Source organism: Pongo abelii, chromosome 11 (assembly GCF_028885655.2).
Source record: "Pongo abelii isolate AG06213 chromosome 11, NHGRI_mPonAbe1-v2.0_pri, whole genome shotgun sequence".
Lineage (NCBI taxonomy): Eukaryota > Metazoa > Chordata > Mammalia > Primates > Hominidae > Pongo > Pongo abelii.
Window position 1 is genome coordinate 120,841,254 of NC_071996.2, and position 11,600 is coordinate 120,852,853.

Below are 11,600 nucleotides of genomic sequence, written 5' to 3' on the forward strand. Positions count from 1 at the left end.
TCAGGAAAAATCAGAGAGCAAGAAAGGACACAAATTACCAGTATCAGGAATGAGAGGTGGTATCACTACAGATTCTACCATATGAAAAGGACAATAGGAAAATATTATATATAACTTTATGCCAATAAATTGACAACCTAAGTGACAGGCAAATTTTTTGAAAGACACTGTGTTAGTCTGTTCTTTGTGTTGCTATATGAAGAAATCTCTGAAACTAGGTAATTTATAAAGAAAAGAGATTTGATTGGCTAATGGTGCTTCAGGCTGTACAAGCATGGCACCAGCGTTTGCTCAGCTTCTGGGAAGCCTCATGGAGCTTTTACTCAGGGAAGAAGGCGAAGCAGCAGCAAGCACATCATATGGTGAAAGCAGAGCAAGAGAGAGAGTGTGTGTGGGTTGTAGGAGAGGTTCCAGACACTTTTAAAAAACCAGATCTCAGGAGAACTCACTCACTGTTGTGAAGACACAACCAAGCCACGAGGGATTCACCCCCATTGCCCAAACACCTCCCACTAAGACCCACCTCCAACGTTGGGGATTACATTTCAACATGAGATTTTGCAGGAACATATGTTCAAACGCTATCAGGCACAAACTACCAAAGCTCACTCAAGGAGAAATAGGTAACATCAGCACAAATAACTTTATATCTAATAAAAAAAATTAAATTTGTAGTTAAAAATCTTCCCACAAAAAAAACTTCAGGCTTAGATGTCTTCACCGGTGAATTACATTTTAGAAAGAATTAATACCAATTCTACATAAACAACTCTAAAAGTTGAAAAGGACAAAATATTTTCCAACTCTTTTTATGAAATCGGGCTTACACTGATACAAAAGTCATACAAATACATTATAGGAAAAGAAAATTACATACTAACTGTCTTCAAACATAGATGTAAAATGTCTATACAAAGTTTTAGCAAATCAAGTTCAACAATATGTACAAGGAATTTTACAAATGACCAAATAGGGTTTATCCCAGAACTGCAAGGTTGGTTTAATATTTGACAACAAATCAATGCAATTCACTACTATTAGCATACTTTAAAAAATAAAAATCATATGATATTTCTGATAGATACCAAAAAAGTATTTGACAAAATTCAGTGTTCATTCCTTACCAAGAAATTAAAATTAAAATTAAAAAACCACAAACCTTCAGTCAACCAGGAATAGAAGAGAACTGCCTCAATCTTACTTAATGGTAAAAAGCCAAATGTTTTTCTCCTAAGACAAGGTACAGGAAAATCATGTCTGCTCTAACAGTTTCTATTTACTGTACTATGGGTTTGAGTCAGGGCAGTCAGACAAGAGCAAGAAATAAAAACCATCCAGATTGGAAAAGAGGAAGTGAAACTTTCTTTATTTGCAGGCTACATGACTGAATAGTAGAAAATCAGATAGAATCTACAAAACATCAATTGGATTTCTACATGGTAACGATGATAAAATAGCAATTGATGTTAAACATAATATTGTTTATAGTAACATCAAAAATATGAAATATTTAAAGACAATTCTGACAAAATATGTGAAAGGGCTATGCCCTGAAAATTACAGAACATTGTTAAAGAAATCTTTAAAAACCCAAATAAATGGAGAGATTACATCATGTTCACAGGTCAGAACATTCATGTTGTTAAGATGTCAGTTCTCTCAAGATTGAGCTATAGATTGAGTGCAATCCGAATCAAAATTCCAGCAGATTTTTGGTATATTTAACAAACTGTTTCTAAAATTCATGTGACAATTTAAAAGATCTAAAACAAATTTAAAGCAAAATTGAAAAAGAAAAACAAAGTTGGATGACTAACACTATCTGAGCTCAAGATTTATTGTAAAAGCTGAAGAAATCAGGACAGTGTGCTATTGGCATCAAGACCAACAAACAAACCAATGGAGCAGAAGACATGGTCCAAAAATAGATCCACTCAGAGATGGACAACTTGGTTTTTTACCAAGGTACAAAGATCATTTAGAGTAGGAAGGGTAGGCTGCAAAAAATTGTGCTGTAACATTTGGATATCCACATGCCAAAGAATGATCTTCAATCCATATTTCACATCATAATAAAAAATTAACCCAAAATACATCCCACTATGTAAAATCTAAACTATAAAACCTTCACAAGACAGCACAGGATAAAAACATTTGTGAACTTGAATTAGGCAAAGATTTCTTAGGTCTTATACCTAAAGCATAATCCATAAAAGGAAAATAAATCATATATTGGCTTTCAAAGTTAAAAACTTCTCCTCTTCAAAAGACAGAATTTTGTAAATTCTGTAAAGAGAATTAAAAGATAAAAGGCAGCCTAGGAGAACATATTTGTAAGTAATACATCTGACAAAGAAGCTGTATTTAGAATTCATAAAGAACTCTCAAAATTCAATAATAAGAAAGCAAATAATCAAATACAAATGGTCAAAAGATTTGAACAGACAGTCACTAAAGAAAAAGTATGGTTGGCAAATAAATAGACGGAAAGATGCTCAACATCAGCAGTTGTTAGGGAAATGCAAATCAAACTAGAATTAGATACCACTACAGAGTTATTGGAATGGCTAACATTGAACACACTGACCCATTTCATGTGTTGTCAAAGATATGGAGTGACTGGGACACACACATTGCTGTTGGGCATAGCCACTTTGGAAAACAGTTTGGCAGATTTTTAAAAAGTTAAATATATACTTACTGTATAATCCACAATCCCACCCCTAGGTAAAATAATCACTTATCTTCACACACAGAAAACCTATACATGGATGTTTACTGCAGCTTGATTTATAATTGCACAAAACTGTAAATGACCCAGATGTCTTTCATCAAGTAAACGGTCATACCAGATTTGGCATATCTTGTACATATTATGGTACTCTATTCAGTAATAAAAAAGACACATTCTTTTTTCTATTGATGCAATCCATAACACAGGTGAATCTCAAAATAATTATGCTGAGTTAAAGAAGCCAGATGCCAAGAAAACGATGCATCGACCAGGCAAAATAACAAGTGCTCTGCCCCCACTAACCAATGGGATTCAAAAATGATTTTTTTTTTTTGTCAGTTGTTCCCATGGCATGAAACACTTGCTCAGAATCCATACCTCTTGATTATGCCGTTAGACAATAGCTTATTATCTGTGTGCATTTTGGGATCATATACTTTTATTTCATTGGACAGTTCTCATCCCTATTACCACCATCGCCACAAAGCCATCTTCAGAGTTATGATTTAGAACTCAAGAGCTGCTAGACCTATGAATTGGGCAGCTCAAGAATTCCATGGTTCAACCCTGAAGTTGCAACTTTGATGCTTCTAGCTGGAAGTGGGACAAACTTGGTCATCTAAAGATGACCCCCAAATAAATAAAATTCCTGATATCTGCTCAGACTACTCCTGCCAGAAACCTCCAAAGTCAGGTTCTCCAGAAACAGCCTAGTCCTGGATTCTGACTCATTCAAGTCTTTCCCCTTACTTTCTCCTGAAAATGTGGAGCACAGGGAGCTGCTCCTGTCCAGAGTGTGGACAACTGGAGTGAGATACTTGGCAGGTGAAGCATTTGCCACCACCTTCACATATAGGTCTCTACTTTGTTTTTGCCTTACCCTTCCAGTTTGAGCTGAGTTGTTTTCTTCATAGCCTTTAAAACCAGGTTTGATTTCTCATTATTTTTTTAAATCATATCATCAAGTCAATGATTTCATGACTGTTTTTCTGGCTAAAACCCCCAGTTTAATTAATCTCAGAGGAATCTTTTTGTGTGGTCTCTCCTTACGGTCATCTCCCATCTCATCTGTCCCATCCTTATGAGGGGGATACAGCCGCTCAGCAATCGTGATTCTTCCATGCTGCTATCCACCCTTTCTGTCTGGTTTTCCCGAGTTGCAGGGATTGCACACCCATTGGGATTGTGAGACTTCTCAGAACTAGCTTCTTCACAGAAATTCTTTCTAACTCTTCCAGCCCATGGAGCTGCATGTCAAGTTACACATTCTTAAAAGGTTCATCACTGACTAGGATCTATCTCCCAGTTCCTCCCCAGTACTCTCCAACCCTACCACTCCTCTCCAACTCAACCTACTGGCATCATTGCCTGCTCCAAACTGTGAGTGGGAAAGTGAGAGGAGAAATTTCTGCATCAGGATCCATAAGCTGAAGTGAGTGGGAGAAGGACTTGAATACAGTCTGTAAACACCTCAGGGAGAGTTAATTAAAACCTGAGGAACCAGAGATACCAGATAGTCCTAGCATATCTCAACAATGGCAACTTAGCAGTTTTTATTAGTGCCACAATCATACTAAAGAAGGAAGTGAGTGGAGAGGTGCAAAGAAAACAAAAAGAAAAGAGAAGATGGTGGGGAGGACAGAAGCCTAGCTTTTGCTGACTTCTTGGACTGTTTAGTTGAAATCCAGGAGTTCTGAGAAAGTTTAGTCATGCCTCTCCAGCTTTGCCCATCGCTGGACTTTTTCAGGGTTGCCACTGCCAAATATTTGAAAATTTTTGAGAGATTATTTTTTGTGGAAATATAGCCAAAAGTTTCAGGGAAATAGACAAGTTTCTAAGAAGCTGGACTCCAAGAATGGGTTCAGTGTGAGTAGAAACGAATATTTTAAACAAATCTAGTACTAAGACTATGGCTATATTCAAAAGTGATTAAAAGTATTTGAGGATTAGTGAGAAAGATACCAAGTGGTATCAAAGTGTTTATTTTAAAGATGAAACAAAGAGATTAAGCTTCTGATGTGTTGATAGAAGGCTAGCCTGTTTTAATAAAACTATTCTCCTTCTTTTGCTTTTTCTCCCTCTTTTTATTTTCATTTTACTTATAATCCACTCCCATTAGCCTTATTCACAGCAGTGGCCCCAAGCAGTCTCAACCATGCGTCTAAGATTCTATTCAATTCACTACTTGGTGTCAGTACAGCCCAAAGTGTCACCTCTTGGGATGATGGCCAAAGGTCCTGAAAACTGATACAAATTTACAAAAATAACTCACCATCTGCATTTCATATCCTCATTTTCTTCTTGTCCATCTATGCTTCAACTTGTACCTCTCTTCCCTTGACAACCAGAACCTCTGCATTAGCACGCAGTGAGCACACAAATAAGATGATCATTTTTCCCGAGTTCTCTCATCTCCAGCCCATGATGTTTTACTGTTGCATAAGATTTCACTCCAGAATGTCCTTTGGGCCTGACATTCCTAGACGTCAAACATCCCTTCCCTACTTGATTTCAAAACTGTATTCCATAAGTAAAATTAAGTAGGACTCCTAAGGTAACGTTTTCTTTATCTGCTAATTAGTGGCTTTCTAACTTTGCTAGACCAAGCCCTCCAAAACACAAATACAGAGGGAGTACAAGAAGGCGACATAGAAAAAGAAAGCAAACATCTAAGTACATTCAGGGATCTCTGTAACATTCAGACACAGAATGTTAGAACCTGGAAGGATCTTAGGCAATATGGTTCAATTCTTGCCAGCTTCACAAGTTGTAGCATTAGCTAGGTGAGCTTGGACATACCATTTACACTCTCCAAGCTTCATTCAGTGACAGAGCCAGGTTTGGGACCCAGATATTCTGACACTTTTCTTCCATGAAACCTTTCCAATTACATAACCTACAAGTGTGCTCACTCCTTAGTGCAAATGTAGAAAAACAAGCTTTGTGTCCATCAGGGATGAGCAGTGTACCCCCTATTGAAAGTATTTTTGCCAGACTTGGTTGCTCATGCCTGCAATCCTAGTGACTCAGAGGCTTGAGGCAGGAGGATCTCTTGAGGCTAAGAGTTCAGGAAGAGCCTGGGCAACATAGAAAGACCCAAAATCTAAAATAAATAAATCAATAAACAATAGTCAGGTGTGGTGGGGTGCACCTGGAGTTCCAACTACTTGGGAGGCTAAGGCAGGAGGACTGCTTGAGCCCAAGAGTTTGAGGCTACAGTGAGCTATGATTATCACTGTACTCCAGCCCAGGTGATGAAACAAACCCTCATCTCTAAAACTAAAATAAAACTAAAGATAGATAAATAAATAAATAAATAAATAAATAAATAAGTATTCTCAGCACCCACAGCTGCAGCTGTGAATGGTCAGATCAGCTCCAGAGGGCCACTGTGGGAGAGGCCCCAAAGCAATAATACGGAGTCCACCATCAGCTCTGAAACCACCAAGAAGCAGCAGACCTTTAGGAGAGATCAGCACTGACCATAAGTTTTCCTTTTCTAGAGAACTATTTTCTCTCACAAGCCCTCATCCCTTATCAGGTCCCCAGACCCAACCCCCAGCCTCAGCTCTAGAAAAGTGAATCTTTAAAGACCCAACACTTGACCTGGCTGGCTAAGGGGTAGAGTGCTGTTCATTCATCATGGAAAATTTCCTAAGGAAAAGAAATGCATTTATCTTAATTCTGCCCTTATGTTTATACGATTCTTTTCCTGAGGACTTCTACTCTTAATAGAAAGGAGAGAAAGAGGAAGAAAAGAAAATCTTTAAAGAACATACTTTATAGCCCTATGTACTGGGTCACGGCTGATAAACTAAGCCCCTTCAAAAGGCTTGAGAGCAGAGTAATTTAGATTTCCATTACCCAAATAACCAGGGCTGTGTGCTCAGACCATTCCCTGGGTATATTCTCCTTCTTTGGAGGCCACCTATTTCAGCCCATTAGACTTGCCTGAGAGGTTGTCTTGGGGTTACCATTGCTTCCCAGGACTTTAGCTGAACTCTGGGAAAGGCAAGCTGAGGGACTATTGAAAAACACAGACAAGAAAAACGGAGCTAGTATAAACAACAAAAATTTACGTTATGCAATTGGCAGAAGTTTGCCAGGGAGGATTTTGAGTGCTGGAATATATTTTTAAATCTCCATGAATAACTTAAGATCTAGGTCAAGCCAGGGGCAGAATGAAATAAAAATAAAGAAAATAAAATGAGAGAGATACTGATTTGATTCATTTTCCCATCTGTGAATACCCTGAGATGTAGGCTAAGGAGAAATGCTTGTTAATTTGTGCAAGGGAATTTTTTCTCTGGTTTACTGTGTTATCCTTCCTTTTGGCCTTTGTCGCTCAGTTCCAAACATCTCAGTACACTGATGCCTTAAACCTGCTTTGCAAATGCTCATGTCTAGTATTTTGCTTTCTTCTTTAAGCTCAAACCTTTGCATTCTCAGGCCTTCCATCAGCTTCATGAAATGCACCCCAGCATTGCTCTCTTGACCTGGGTGTCCTCTCCTCAACCCTACCCCTCTAACACCTTAGCCTTCTAACCACCTACAGTCAGTCCCATGTGGAGTTCTGAAGACACAGGTCAAATCTGCCTTTTGAGCTTTCAGACTTCTCCAGCCCTGTCTCCTTTCCTTCCAGGGATCTAATGACCATACTGTATCCCATATCCATGCACAAATCACCAGCATTTTCTTGGGCAAAATTACCCTTCTCAGAATCCAGGGCATAGCCTTCTGAAATTCTCTGTATCTGCTTCCCTCAGAAATCCTGGTAATAGGTAAGAATTTGAAAACAATAAATTTAGGCCAAGTTGTTAGTACCTGAAAACTGACCTCATAGGTGAGCCAATTGGGCACTAACAATAACAATGCAATTTTTGATTTTATTCTGTCTCATTCTATCTTCACAGTCACCCTGTGAGGAGGCATAGAGACATATTACAGATAGCTGAGGTCTCAGTTAGGGGCAAGACTTGTCTAAGGGGATGACAAAAGCTTCTCATCCCACTCAGAGTGAAACTAATCTTCTTAGCATGGCCTTCAAGGCCTTTCATGGTCTGCCCTGTCTTTCCCTCTCATCTCATTTTCCATGACTCTCTGACTCTTATTTTCATATTTTCTGCTAAAATATAATTTTCAAAAGTTTAAAAACATCACTTTCATAAAAGAATAAATTCAACTCATTAATTAATGAATTAGTAACCTGTTAATATTGTTACAAAAAAGAATTTGAAGAACAAGGTATGTAGGGTGACAGAAATGTTGGCGTGAATTTACTGATAGATGCAAAACTGCCTAAAATCCAATAGGAAAACTAAGTATAATGTCTGGAGCAATAAAATTGACAAGCCTTTTAGCTAGAATAATAAAAAAAAAAAGAAAGAAGGCTCAAATTATGAAGTCAGAATGGAAGAAGAGACATCATTACCAACTTTACATAAATAAAAAATTTTATAAGGGAATGCTATGAACAACTACATACCAATGAATTAGATAACATACCTGAATTAGATAAATTTATAGAAGACACAAATTACAGAAAATTACTCAAGAAATATAGAAATAATGAATAAATCTTTAACAAGTAAAACAATTGCATTAGTAAGTTTAAAACTCAGCAAACATTCAAAGAAAAATTGATACCAATACTTCAGAAACCCTTCCAAAAAACACAAGAGCAAGGAACATTTCCCACCTCGTCATCTGAAGTCAGCATTACTGGGTCATCATACAAAGTGACACCATAAGAAAACAAAATGTCAGATCATTATCCCTTATTAATATAGACCCAAAAGTACTCAACAAAGCACAAGCAAATTCATTAAAACAACATATAAATACATATATACACTAAAACAAAGTGAGACTTATCCAAGAAATGCAAGGTTTGTTTAACATCAAAAAATTACTTAATGTAATATGCCATACTAACAGAAGAAAGAGCAAAGCATTTTCTTATGTCCTTTCTCAATGGACACAGAAAAAAAACTGACAAAAGCCCAATGCCCATTTAAGATAAAAATGCTCAACAAACTAGAACTAGAAAAGGACTTTCTCACCCTGATAAAGATCATTATGGAAATCCCACAGCTAATATCATACTTAATAGTAAAAGACTGAATGCTCTCCCCATAAGATCAGGATTAAGATGAGAATGTACATTCTTGCAACTCCTATTCAACATTGTAAGGGAGGGTCTAGCCAGGGCAATTATTTAAGAAAAAGAAGTGAAAATGAAAGTCAAAGTTTAAAAAGGAAAAAGTAAAACTATCTCCATTTGCAGATGGCAAGATTTTCTATATAGAAACTATTTACAATTTCACTAAAAAACTATTAAAACTGGTAAATGAGTTGAGCAAGTTTGCAGAATACAAGATCAATATGCTAAAATAACCTGTGTTTCTATGCATCTGCAGTAAAATTTCTAAAATGAAATTAAGAAATCAATTTTGTTTATAATAATATTAAAGAGAACAAAATACTTAGGAATACATTTAATAAAATATACACCAACATCATTGAAGGAAATTAAAAATTTAATGAATAGAAAGATAGTCCATGTTCATGGATCAGATGACTTCATATTTTTTAAGATGAGTATGCTTCCCAATTTAACCCACAAGTACAAAACTATCCCAATCAAGTTAGCAGCTGCTTCTTTGTAGAAATCACTAATTGGTCCTTAAATTCATTTAGAAATGCAAAGGACCCCAAAAATCTAAAACAATCTTGAAAAACAACAATAAAGTTAGATAACTCAAACTTCCCAGTTTCAAAATTTACTACAAATCTATAGTAACCAAGAAAGTATGGTACTGACACAAGGCTAGATGTATAGATCAATGAAACAAAATTGAGAGTGCATAAATAAACCATATTTTTATGATCAGTTGATGTTCAACAAAAGTGCAATGACAATTTAATGAAGAAAGAATACTCTTTTTAACAAATTGTGGAGGGACATCTGGACATCCCCATACAAAAGAATAAATTTGGATCTCTACCACATAACATATACAGACATAAACTCAAAATGAATCATAAACCTAAATGTAAGAGCTAAAACACTAAAACTCTTAGAAGAAAACAAAAAATAAATCTTCGTGGCTTTATGTCAAGCAATGGTGTCTTTGATATAACATCAAAAGCACAGGCAACAAAAGAAATAATATAAATTGGATTTAAAATTAAAAACTCTTATTTTGCAAATAATACCATCAAGAAGTGAAAAAGACAAACCTCATAATGGGAGAAAATAGTTACCTATACAAAATAATACAAAAATATAGCTATCCATACAATTGAATATTATTTGGCAATAAAGAATGAAGTATCGATACATGTTATAGCATAGATGAACTTTGAAACCATTATGCTAACTGACAGAAGTCAGTTTTCAAAGACTGTATACTGTATGTTTACATTTACATAAAATTTTCAGAATAAGCAAATCTATAGAAACAGAGAGTAGATTAGTGGTTGCCTAGGGCTTGGGAGATGGAGAAAGCAAAACATGAAAAAGAATGAGAACGAGCTGCTAATAGGGATGGGGTTTCTTTGTACGGATGAGGAGGAGCAATAAAATGGTCTAAAATTAGATCGTTGTGCTGTTTGTACAAGCTTGTGCACATACTGAACAATACTGAACTGTAAGCTTTAAACGGATGAATTGTATGGTATAAGAATCATATTTCAATAGAGCTGCTTAAAATGTATTGTTTAGAATTCAGTCACATCTCTATTAGACAAAATTCATTGTATTTCTTTAAGGAGGATCATTTGCATTACTGTCAGTTTTCCACAAGTAAAATAACTTAGAAAATGGAAATTCAGTTAAAGAGAAACATCTCAATATAATCAGATATCCCCAGAGGATACCCTAGACAATGCTCAGCTCTCTACTGAATGGATACTTAGGTATCTCTTGCCCATTTCCAAGTCCTGCAATTTCCCTTGAAAAATATGAAGCTTGTTCTAACCACAGGACCTATACCAGTTCTATCCTCTCTACTTCAAGCATTCTTCATACATATATTTACCTGGCTCATTCCCCTTTTTCATTCTGGTCTCTGCTCAACTGTTAGCCTCTCATTAAGAGCTTCCCTAATCACATGTATTAGTTATGTTTAACACATTGTCCCACAAAGCTGTGGCTTTAAATAACAAATATTATCTCAGAGTTTCTCTAGGTCAGGAATCCAGGATTATCTTACCTGGGTGGTTCTCGTTCAGGAACTTTCCTTCCACCGCAGTCAGAAGGTTGGTAGGGGCTGTAATCATCTGAAGGTCTGACTGGGGCTGGAGAATCTGTTTCCTAGATGGTTCCTTTACATGGCTGTTGACAGGAGGCCTCCATTCCTTGCGACATGAACCTCTTTATAAACTGCTTGAGTATCCCCACAACATGACAGCTAACTTCCCCAGAGAAGACAATCTAAAAACAGGAGGAGGAAGACACAGTGGCTTTATTATCCAGCCTGAAAGCCATATATCATCACTTCTACTTTATTCTATTTGCTAGAAGAAGTCACTAAGCCAAGCCCACACTCAAGGGGAGGTAGCTTAGGCTGCGCCTTTTGAAGAGAAGGTGAAAGAGTTTGCAGACCTATTTTAAAGCACTAGAACACACCCCTATACAAACACATCTCCTTGTCTGGTACTTTCTACTGCCTTATTTGATTTTTGCTTCCTTCATAAAATTGGTATTATTATACTATATATGTATGTGTGAATTATTGCTTTCCCCACCACAATATAAGATCAATAAAAATATTGCATTATTTCACACTGAATACTCAGCACATATAATAGTACAAGACATATATTAATTCAATGACTGTTTTGTTTCCTAATTAAATGAACA

At 36.4% G+C, this 11,600-nt stretch overlaps 1 long non-coding RNA gene across 4 annotated transcripts in view; it reads right to left on the reverse strand.

The window, feature by feature from the left end:
* The window catches only part of LOC100936373 (uncharacterized), a 512,798-nt gene that overhangs the window by 171,338 nt on the left and 329,860 nt on the right, over nt 1-11,600 (reverse strand). For all 4 annotated transcript variants that reach the window (XR_002914124.3, XR_010136104.1, XR_010136102.1 and 1 more), the window contains one exon: nt 10,951-11,171. This is a non-coding gene — a long non-coding RNA (uncharacterized LOC100936373). The remainder of the gene's footprint in view (nt 1-10,950; nt 11,172-11,600) is intronic.